The sequence below is a fragment of the Mizuhopecten yessoensis genome, unplaced genomic scaffold (genome assembly GCF_002113885.1).
Source record: "Mizuhopecten yessoensis strain PY_sf001 unplaced genomic scaffold, ASM211388v2 scaffold6863, whole genome shotgun sequence".
NCBI lineage: Eukaryota > Metazoa > Mollusca > Bivalvia > Pectinida > Pectinidae > Mizuhopecten > Mizuhopecten yessoensis.
Genome location: NW_018406762.1, coordinates 856,632 through 867,490, shown reverse-complemented (window position 1 = coordinate 867,490; position 10,859 = coordinate 856,632).

The following is a 10,859-nucleotide window of genomic DNA, read 5'->3' as shown; positions in this document are numbered from 1 at the left end:
AAGATGAAGCTCTATAAACTACCAACAGGTTAGCAATATCTCAACTATTCCCCCAGAAGATTGGCTGCTCTGCCTGCCTAAATAACATGTATTGGTATTACAGAAACTATTATTATTTCATAAATGGAAACGATCACGTTTTAACAGTTTTGTTGTATCTATGCGTTTGTACTATACCATCCCATAATTTGCCTTTTTGAGACACATCCTTAAATGCCCTTAGCTTTTAATGGCACTCTAAACCACTTACAACCAAAACTATTTGAGAGGAAGGGGTTAAAATACAGGAATTTTAATTGTATAAAGTATGCGTCAATTTATTTGGAATTCTTGGACCAAATACAATTTTAAAGCAAACAAAAAATCAAAAGAATATGTAATATAACAGATGTTTGAATAAATATCATATAGAATGATACATATATAAAGCAAACAATCAAACAAAACACATAAAAAAAACAAAATGGCAAAATCTCGAGGTGTATGCAATATTTTTTCAATTTGTTATTCAGTCATGGAATCGCTGGATGTTGTTACATTAAAATGATACCCATGAAACAAACTACTCTATCTTATGAACATACTGCAGTTTGATAAAAACATGTAATTTAGATCAACATTGGTTGGAAACTCATGTTAAACCATAGACAATATATATTTAAACACTTAAATATTTACGTATATATATCATATGCTGTCATCCTGTGTATACCATGTAAGTAAGCCTACAGACCTCCACACCCCTTTCTAGCGTTAGAATTGTTATAAACTCATATATTTTATTATATATTTATGAATTCTGAATGTTTTCTTAATTTCAATTAAATTGCGAAAACATACAACATGATTGTAAATTTCATTATTTTTCAATATTTGACCTTAACTCATATGGCGGGGTCATCGATGGAGCAGAAGACGCTTATCCTTTCGGATCACCTGGTCTTATTCTCCTTGCACTAGTCCAATGGTATCCATATGGTTATTTCCTTTCTTCATATTTTTCCAACGTTTTATCTATGTTAAGTTTGAAAAACGGGGTTTTGAACTTCGGTATTCTCTATTCTACCTTACAGCTTATGGAGAAAAAAAAACTCTATGTAACAATATTACAATTATGAAAAAAAATACATCGTCTGGTTAGTTTTACCTACATTCACACTTCTTTTAATAGAAAACATATCCTTTTGGTCCTAGAATCCTGACAATATTATTGGAAGACAAACGTTAAGTACACTTATCGATTTTTCGTCGCATACATACTGTAGATTATTTTCGCTCTATTTAGAACAGTGATAGAATCGGATCCACTTCTGCACTGACGTGTTGGGTAGAGCGACTGATACCTGATAAAAAGCAAAGTTTAATCTTATAGCTAGGTTATGGTGAAAGCAATATTTAGGAATTACAGCTAGGTGTACTTTGGAGGATTCCGCTTTGAAAGGACTCTATTTTCACTATTTCTGCTGCAAAGGTTAATGTTTTGAACACACACTTCTATGTGTTGGTGAGGTTTCGTTTAAATGAGAAAAACTAATGGAGATATATCGCATTCACGTATTCCTCCATAATACGAGAACTTTTGTAGATGATTCCATAAAATGAGTATGTTCAGTTTAAATTAACTTGGATATGACCTAGGTCATTCGTCAGCGTTGATACATGAACAAAGTTCTTTCTAATTGTCAAATTATATTTCTTTTCTGCTTATGCAAACAAACATAACTCACCGGAAGAGACTGGGTTCAAGTTTCAGCATGTCTCATCCATATTCCCTAAAGAAGGGCACGTGCTGGTGACCTCTCACTTTCAAACCGGAAACATCATTGAAATACGGTTTGTGTATTGACAGTGAAACAGGTCACATTTATCAATTTCATGTTGAGTTCCAGGAAACGCTTGCTCTTTTGGGTCCATAGGTTAATCAAACGAGTGTACATGGTGGTTTCCCATCTTTGATTTCTTGTCTTCGCGTTTCCTGCTAGTGTTTTATCGTCTGTTAATTCGGATTACTCCCTTGTGGGTTTTTATCAAAGAAAGAGCTATCGAAGAGCTTATGAAGAAGGTAACGAAGATCTTGTCACGTTTTAAAATCTAAATGTCAAACATGTCGGCCCTGTTCTATCGTAGGTGCTGTCCTGAACTTGAAATCAAAGACACCTCAGATTCTTCTGCATCAGATGTTTCCCACCATGGAACCTTCTCAAAGCTTACAAAGCATATGGCCAACAAAGACGGCTAATAGTAAAGTTCTATGATAAATGTAACGACACCGATTTGCGGGTAAAGACATTTTCCTTTCTTCAGGGTAATATCATTGCTACTTCGTTATTCATGGGCGGCTCCAAATATCACTGTTCCGTTGAAAGATTACGAATGCTGAATAAAACGAACAATATCAAAATGAAAAGTTCAATTTTAAAAACAAAAGCAATCACTTTCAAAATAGTTTAGTTTAGTAATTATTTTTCTTGCCTTATCTTATTCTTTATTTGATGACATGAACTTGTTTACATGTGTATGCGTGTGTTTTAATGTCTTATGTCTACTATGCTTGTACCACTGTTTGTAACTGTGTTAGAGAGGGTTTGAATAGGCTTTCCCTGCTGCCCAATCCATTATGTCTTTTGACAATGATATTATTTGAAACTGAAACATACAACCCATATTGTAGAGAGAAACATGTAGATAAAGACATTGACACGGTTTTGTTTCTATAATCATCTCGTTGGAAGGTATCATATTCCTTGTGCAAAACGTATATCAATGTTTTTTAAAAAATTCTTTTATAATAAGGAGACACTGCAGTCTAGTAGTAGCACGCTGGGCTCGTGACAGAAGGGTTACGGGTTCGAGTCACGTCACGGCTTGTTCCAGTCTACTCAGCTGTAAGTGAGTACGTGGCTGGGCAGTGCTAGAATATAGTTGAAAGCTAGCTGTGAGCGCAAAAATGGCAGCACCGGCTGTATGCTCCCCAGGGAGTTGAAAAATATATTGGCTGGTTGCAAAGGACCTATATCCCGGATAATAATTTGTGAACGCTTTGAGACGACCTACGAACTAGATTGTGATAGAACAGTACATAAAAACCTCGAATTAATATCATGTAATACTTATAAAAGTCCCTTGTCGGTTTGCTGTCGCTTCCCGGGTTCCTGTTATGAGGACGTGACATCATTTGAATTGCATGGTGATTTCCAGCGATGAAGCACAACACGCTATCGGAATTCACCAGGGTGTCCGTGTACATTTTTCCGTTGTTTAAATTTTGTTCTTGTGTCTTTAATGCAAACCTTATTAAGGTATTAGCTTGCCTACAACAAAATAATATATCTCTTTGTTAGATTTTATGGGCGAAAATATGTCATGTGAAGAAACAACGTCTTAGATAACACAGAAAAGGAAATGTGCAATGCTCAAAACTGGTAGTATTGATTCAATTATTGGATTGTTACGGGAATTGTTTTTACCTGTGTATGACATACGTTACGTTTTCAGTGTTGCAAATTAGGCCTCTGACCACGTAACTTCAGCAATTATTGCTGAATCATATGAAACACATCACTAGTTCTAGTATTCCAGAGATCATCAGTTTTATTCCAAATCGTTTAAAATCGATGAGGTAACGGGCATCATACCACCGGAAAAAATCGTTATATGTAATTAAACGGGAACTTATTAGCTGTATTTCTCAGGTTTTATTGCTGTAAATGAGTTTTTGTTGATATTTCGATATGGATTTGATGTTATATGATATTCTAAATGATTTCTATTACGTCATGTTCCAGCTGTTCAAATATACTTAGCTTGTTTTTAAATCATTAAAATTGGTGATGTTTCCTGGCTTCATATGAGCACATGTAATCAGTACAGATGCGGTTTTAATGCTCGTTGTACATTTCGATATTCGGGTCGATATCACATGTTGAAATAAGCGGCAATGTTCGTTAACTTAATAGTGCCAGCGTATTTATGCACATTAACAACTACAGTCAGTGATTCTGCTGAAATCTACATACACTAAAACATGTATATCCTATGTTTTATAGCTTTCCTTGGCTTACCAGGGCACAGCTGAGTCACATTTAATTACGTAAATGACACAATCTTAATAAATTTGGATTCGATGGTATTTTTATAATTATTGAAATAAGTAACAAGGCATGTTTGTCTTTTGACTAAAAATTATCAGCGCAATTAATTAGACATATTTCGGAGCATGTATTTAAGGTCGAGGGTATCATTAAGTTAAACTTTATAATTGCCATTAATGATGCTGTGAAATATTTGTTAAAGATATATTCTAAAGACATATTTCTTAAAAAATTACATGTTGCCATGTATTTAAAAGAATTGTTTTTGTTTGAAATTTGAATGTTTCTAAATAGGGTGAAAAAAAAAGAAAGAAAAAAAAAAGAATACTGTAGGTGTCGAACAGGTAACCTTTACGTTACAGACCATACACAGCTACAGTTTTCTTATTTTTTTTCTTTCCTTTTTCCTAGAATGTTTCTTACTAGGAAAACTGAAAGAAAGAAAATGAAAACTTTAGGTGCCGAACAGGTAACCTTTACGTTACAGATCATACACGCTCCCAATGTTGCTGATAGGGGAAGTATACATTCATAGTATCATGATTATGATTTGAGTTACTCTAAGCTAGAAAAACCTCATTTAGGTTGCTCCACATTGATGGGAGAACACTCCAAGTTATCACGATTCTGATGGAACTCCTCTCCGCAATTAAAAATGATGTAGTGATACCATTAATCTTTAAAGGAATTCAAAAATAGTCTAGATATCTCATTTAGATCGCGAAGCCGGATATGAGAAACAATTGTCATTCAAATGTCAGAATACTTGATTCCGCCAGTGAAGTATTTCTATTGAATGATATTTGGAATAAAAGGGACATTTTCGTCTAGTCATTAGGATGAGATCGTCGTTTCTGAATGCATGATTTATACATTTATGATATCTGTTGTGTTACCCTATAACAGATAATTAACCAACTTTATATCCATTTTCTCATTTTCCTAACAATCTGTAACTGAATACGCGGCCTAGCTATGACGTATTCCGTATCTATATTTAGACTAAATGTGAGCAAATATAGCACGCGACAAAGATCTATCCGCCCGATACCAATTGTGGTCAATGAAATGTACATGTAAAAAGTCATATATACAAGGTACCCGATTAAGTGTCGTACGTCATCGAGGCATTCTGTCTGTGTTATTAATATCCGATGTGACATTAAATTCTATAACAGCTCATTCCTTCATTGTGTGGTATAATACAACTTACCTGTGAACCTTCGTTGTCCTGTCATTGAATAAAAACCGAGATTGTATGAGCCATATAAAAATAACTTTTTCTTCTATATTGGTAGTGATCCTCACAAATATGAGTGTGTATAATAACAGCATGGTTAACAAGCTTCTCTCATTTGGAGTCTTTTTTATTGGGGGACAGCCAAACATCTCTCATTTGGAGTCTTTTTTATTGGGGGACAGCCAAACATCTCTCACTTGGAGTCTTTTTTAATGGGGAACAGCCAAACATATCTCATTTGGAGTCTTTTTTATTGGGGGACAGCCAAACATCTCTCATTTGGAGTCTTTTTTATTGGGGGACAGCCAAACATCTCTCATTTGGAGTCTTTTTTATTGGGGGACAGCCAAACATCTCTCACTTGAAGTCTTTTTTTATTGGGGGACAGACGAACATCACTCATTTGAAGTCCTTTTTTATTGGGGGACAGCCAAACATCACTCACTTGAAGTCTTTTTTTATTGGGGGACAGACGAAAATCTCTCATTTGAAGTCTTTTTTTATTGGGGGACAGCCAAACATCACTAATTTGAAGTCTTTTTATTGGGGGACAGCCAAACATCTCTCATTTGGAGTCTTTTTATTGGGGGACAACCAAACATCTCTCATTTGAAGTCTTTTTTTTTGTTGGGGGACAGCAAAACCTCACTCATTTGAAGACTTTTTATTGGGGGACAGACAAACATCTCTAATTTGAAGTCTTTTTATTGGGGGACAGCCAAACATCACTAATTTGAAGTCTTTTTATTGGGGGACAGCCAAACATCACTCATTTGAAGTATTTTTTTGTTGGAGGACAACCAAACATCACTCATTTGAAAACTTTTTATTTGGGGACAGCCAATCATCACTCATTTGAAGTCTTTTTATTGGGGGACAGCCAAACATCACTAATTTGAAGTCTTTTTATTGGGGGACAGCCAAACATCACTCATTTGAAATCTTTCTTTATTGGGGGACAGCCAAACATCACTCATTTGAAGTACTTTTTTGCTGGGGGACAGCCAAACATCACTAATTTGAAGTCTTTTAATGGAGGACAGCCAAATATCATTCATTTGAAGTCTTTTTTATTTAGAGACAGCCAAATATCACTCATTTAAAATCTTTCTTTATTGGGGGACAGCCAAACATTACTCATACAAGTCTTTTTTATTTAATGGGGGACAGCTAAACATCTTTCATTTGAAGTTTTTTTTATTTGGGGACAGCCAAACAAAAGGGGGGGGGGGGGGCAAACAAACCTCGCTTATCTTTAGATAATTTTAATAAAGAACTTTGAATGGATGTTTATCTTTAACCAATCAAAACATGTAACAATGTGAGTTAAATGAGCTGTTTTTTTGTCGAGACAGCCTATATCTTAAATAGCAGGCAAAATAAAGTAATTAGAAATCGATAACTGTTCCGTGACATATCGCCATTTTCTTGTAATAGTGATTAAATCATTGCCCGGATAAGCTTTAGAATTCATGATGTTTTCACTCCTTGCCGTAGACGCAAGAATGAGGTTATGAACAGACCGCAAATTGATAGCATAAACTGTTAATATGACTAAGAAAGTGACAACATGTTTCCAGTCATGAGGCTGAGGTTTTTCTCGAACACAAATCTACAGCTGAGGGGCTTACAAATGTGATATCTGCTGAAATAGCAAGATGGTAAGTGTTTACAGTTATACAGATGACTGAATAATTTGTTAGCAAAGTCTGATCCATCTTATTCTCATGGTTTCCTTAAATAATGGAAGTATATTGTGTCAATATGTCTATTTCAACAACGATTTTTTCCCGTGTTTTAATTTTTCAATACAGTAAGGTCCGTGAACAATTTGACAATAATTGATGTTTAAATTGCCTTCCTCCCAACCACTTAACACATTTTTTAAATAAAAATAAAATTTAAAAAAATCTAGAATATATCGAGAAATACTCTAACCTACAGTTATAAGCAATTTGTGTTTTAATCAGTACCGACGAAATTTGTAATTGTTTTAAAATGCGTTTACCTATTCCATGATTTCCATGCAAATCATCCCTTTTGTTCCTATTTTGCCCAAGTTTTATCTATAATGAGTTGGTATTACGATTTAGTTTTGACACTTTGGTATCCTCTTGTTATTTTTTTATTTTCTCAGGGAACAGATTGTCCTAAGACATTAAAAATACAAACTTTATTCAAATATCCTTTTTGCAGATATTTTTATATAATTTGTTACTCGTTTGCAAGCATGAAACCTTTGAAAAACGTATCTTATTGATTCGTTTGACGTGTCAGACACGCCATTTTGTTAAATGCGAAAAAGATCTACGTTATATTTACAACTGACCAGCAGTTTTGACCACTGAACGGTAAACACCAATGTTCCATATGGTATTGAGTGTGATCGCTATGGTCTGATATATGTTTGTGAAACAGAGAACAATGACCACAGCGACTGGCTAGTCGTCGTTCGTCAGTGAACCATTGAGAAAATCAATGTTTATAACAGCAACCCCAGACCATTCTATTTCATTTATAACTATTTGTATTTCAGAAATTATTTCACCTCGGACAAGGGGAGTAACGTTACATACATTTAAGGCTGCTTGGTACTGCTGCGCTATACTGATGTAATAACCGCATCAATTTCCTAGAAAATCTGTCATTAACATGTAATCTATTTGTCCACTCGCCATAGATGACTTCAACGTAGCTTTAGACGTAGACAGTCTGATCACAGATACAATTACATCATTGAGGACCTTATTGAAACTCAAGAGAAACCATTCGGTGTCCATCATGTTCCTACCGGAATTGTTGCTGCTTTATTTCTCTATATAATGAACACAAGATAATTCAACTACATGTTAAAATGTTTCTGATGACCTTTGGAAACTAGCTATTGCAATCTAGTTAGACTCAGACTCTTGAGATTGTTTGTAAGGTAAGTCACGACGTTTCAGTATATCATAATTGTATAAAAATCAAATTTGTAAACAAGGGAATGCATATCATTAACATTACACATACCCCACACCATAAGTTCTTCGAAGATAACGCTATTTCTTAGATGCAAAAGTACCAAAATCATTTCCTAAATATATTCTAAACCTTTTGCTCCCGAGCTTTTAAACTACAAGCAGTTTATATAGCAGCTGTATTTAGAATAACACCTGCTTCAACATGTTCTTGTTATACATCTCATTATAACTGGCGTGCTTTACCATGAAAGCTCCCAAGTATCGTTATTCTTTTACTATCAACTGGAATGTGAATTTCAAGCAACTGAAGAAATGTTAGGTAGAATATGCAAGACGATGAAATAAGCAACAGCAACATCCTGAATCGAGAGAGTGGGTTAAATCTAAAAACGGTTAATGGTTTAAAAGCAATACTAGCAGCTTGAAATAACTCGAGTAATTACTCATACAAGGATCTTATACACCGTTTTATCACAACCTAGTTCGTAGGCCGTCTCAAAGCTGTTCACAAATTAGTATTCGTGGCTATAGGGCCTTTGCAACCAGCCAATATCTATCTCAGTCGGTGATGCCTTTTTGGCGCTCACAGCTAGCATTCGACAATTCTAGAACTGCCCAACCACGTACTCATTTACAGCTGAGTAGACTGGAACAAGCGGAGTAAAGTGTCTTGCTCAAAGATACAAAAAAGTACCGTGCCGTAACTCGAACCCACAACCCTTTGGTCACGAGACCGGCGTCCTACATTATACTACCGTGTCTTCTAAGGAAATCCAAAATCCAAACAAAACACTAGTCTATGCCTTGTAACCTCAATGTCTAAACCACACTGAACGATCTAAAAGATAAGAGATAGAGTTTTATTGGCAAACTAATAAAAATAATATTGAACATGATCCTCGTCTGCCAACATTAACATTTCCTACTTTAATTGCTTCATAACTTAGAAAACATGTCTTTACATTTTCCTTTCTTCGAACGACGAAAACCTAGCTGATCACGCTTCCTAATTACAGTCTTTTCGAAAACCCATTAATGATGAAGGATGAAGATCTGCCTCGTTAGTATGATATTCCAAATCAAACGCCTTAGAAACAATGCTTATCGCTGGCTCTACAAGTTGATCATCCAATCCATTATCTATGCATGACTTTAACAATCGTAGTATGACATGTTGTACTCCAGAGGTGGAATCAAACGGATGTTTTAATAAAGTAGGGTGTCCGTTAATTCATTGTACTGGGTGGTGTATTATATATCTGCGCTTAAAACAATGCGGTAAATAGAACATGCGCAAAAGTGTCGCCCTACCGATATCATTATGTTTTTTACCGGTGTTGCCCGATATTCAAACCCTGCAAAGGCATTGTAAAATAAAAGATAAAAAAACGATACAATTTTAGCCTGTGGGAAGAACATACGACTTATTCATTCCAAGAAGTGTAGGATAGAGAAATTCCACCCGAGCGTTTTTCAAATTAGGTTAAATCCGAGGCTTACCGAGGGTTTTGAATCAATTTGGAAATCCCGAGAGTGAAATGGTCCTATCTTAGACACCTGGGCATGAAATAGTATCTACTCTCATTTCCGTGTGTGTAAAATAGAGCTGTTCAGGGTAAGAAAATGGTGTAGGCAATTTCTATCTTACATCCCACGTGACGTGAGGTCACGTCACTATGGCTCAACAATGACGTGACATCACGAAAGTGGAAAACTTCGATACCACAATGCGGAAAAGGCATCCTGATGAAATTTAAACATTACGTATATTTACCGTACACGTTAGAAAGATGAGAGTAATATTTCTGCGCAAACTTTATTTGCAAATATGGGATATGCTAAATCTGGCTGACAGATTCGCTTTAGTCTCTGAGGAAAAGTTGATATTTTCAAAATGGTCGCCAGTCCAAACGAATCTTTATGGTTTTTGAGGGAAGTTGGAATGACAGAAAAATACTCTTTCATGCCCCAGGGTGTAGGATTGGAATATTCCACCCTAAGGTTTTTCAAATTTGGCGAAACCCTCGGTAAGCCTCTGGTTTTACTAAAGAAAACTCCTCGGGTAGAATTTCCCTATCCTACACCCCTGGTCATGAAATAGTCTTATACTCTCATACCAATCATCAGAAATAGCTCAGAAACCAAAAAATGGCCTCGAAGTTTCGTTTCCACATTGCGTCATTATTGTCTGATTGTGACGTCACGTACGATAAATTTGATTGTGAGATAAAAATGTCTTGCATCCCTTTCTTACCCTGGTCAAATTTATCATTAAGGAACAGGAATGAGAGAAAACGATAAACAGTGAAATTGTTTGGTCCTTCATGGGTTGTAAGTCATCGAAACACCTAAAGCCAAATGAAATAATAACTTTGTTTTGCAAAAAAAAAGAGGTAAACGGAGCACCCAGAAAGACCCATATCTTATCACATCCGAGCGGGGAATATAATCCTGCCAGTAATTAGTGTAAGTCGGGTACGCACTATTCTACCTCCCACTGTGTCTCCACTGTGTCTCGGTAGGTACTCGTACTATGCCCAGGGAAAAGAAAAGATAAAGGTTCCG